Source organism: Rhinolophus ferrumequinum, unplaced genomic scaffold, assembly GCF_004115265.2.
Source record: "Rhinolophus ferrumequinum isolate MPI-CBG mRhiFer1 unplaced genomic scaffold, mRhiFer1_v1.p scaffold_87_arrow_ctg1_1, whole genome shotgun sequence".
Classification (NCBI taxonomy): domain Eukaryota; kingdom Metazoa; phylum Chordata; class Mammalia; order Chiroptera; family Rhinolophidae; genus Rhinolophus; species Rhinolophus ferrumequinum.
In genome coordinates, this window is record NW_022680445.1 from 2,479,792 (window position 1) to 2,481,228 (window position 1,437).

Here is a 1,437-nt window from a genome sequence, read left to right on the forward strand (position 1 = left end):
CAGAAAGCAGAATATGAAGGCTGCCGAGGAGCTTATCAAGCAGAAAAGGAGAGGCTAGTCCTTAAAGACCAGTAGCATCAAGAACAGTGGAGAAACCACAAACAACAAAAAGAAAAGTAGATAACTTGAACTTCATCAAAATTAAAAACTTTTGTCCTTCAAAGGATCCTATCAAGAAAGTGAAAATACAACCCACAGAATAGGAGGAAACATTTATAAATCATATATCTGATAAGGGACTTGTATCTAGAATATAAAAATAACTTTTATAATTCAATAATAGAAGACAAATAACCCAATTAAAAATGGGCAAATTAATACCTACACTTCACATTTCTTTGATCTACAGAAAGAAAAAAAAATGTTATAAGATACAGACGGTAAGAGGAAAGAAAAGAGGAAACAGACAGAGAAAAACCTAGATCTTCATGAATCAGAAAAAGAGCACAGGACACCTCATGGCAGGCAGGCGGAATGGCAGAAGCTGGCCCAAGGCCCAGAGCTGGCTGAAGATGGTGCTACTCTCTTACAGAAGCATACTGAAGTTGTTAATGGCCCTGACTCCCTGCATGTGATGTGGATGGATCTTATTCACTTTCTGCCTTGCTACCTAGTCAGGTGAGTGAACTAGAGCTGAGGAAAAAGTCTTAGACCACATGTACCACCTTCACCTTAAGCAATGCACAGATCGGGAGATGTGAAACCCATACCTACCTGTATCAATTCTACTACAGGTCTGATAGAAAAATCGGCTTCAGTCACCAGCTATAGGCAGAACACCATTGTTTGTGAGTGCCACCCCCACGTACTTCCTCCACCACCAGTACCTCCCCCACCTCCAGTTCCAACCACTGCTCAGCAAGTTCCAACAGTACCACCACCTTCAGCTGCTCTTCAGATTGTCCCTGGAGTTCTTCAACCAGCTCCTTTTTCAATTATACCTCTTTTAATACAGCTCTCTCCGCTACTATCTAGACCTGCCGCAGTACGTAAGACTGTACAAGTTAATCCACCCCAAACAGGTGAAGTCAAAGAGCTGCCCCCACCCTCACCACCTCCCCCTCTGTCTCCACCTGACATTTGACCATCATCACCTGTCACAGTTGATGCCCTTGCTCATCTTCCCTCTGGGTTATACCCAACAACACTGAATACTGCCCCAAGTCCCCATGTTCCATTAATGCTTTCATCTGTCCCATCACAACTTAAACTGTTTGTGAGCCAAAGTGTTACTAATCCACTGTACTTGTAATCAGTGATGTAAATGTATTTATGGAAGCAATACAGAAAGGTATTCAACTACGCAAGGTAGAATTGCGATGTAATCATGAGCACATTGAACATGATGTTGCCACCATCCTGTCTCACTGTGTTGCTGTGGAATATAATGATTCAGGAGGTGATTCAGAATTTGATAGAGTAGATTAGTTGGAGTAA

General features: G+C 42.1%; 1 pseudogene; it reads left to right on the plus strand.

Moving 5' to 3' along the window:
* The first annotated feature begins 334 nt into the window (after nt 1-334).
* On the plus strand, nt 335-1,437 carry LOC117020132 (wiskott-Aldrich syndrome protein family member 1-like; annotated as a pseudogene).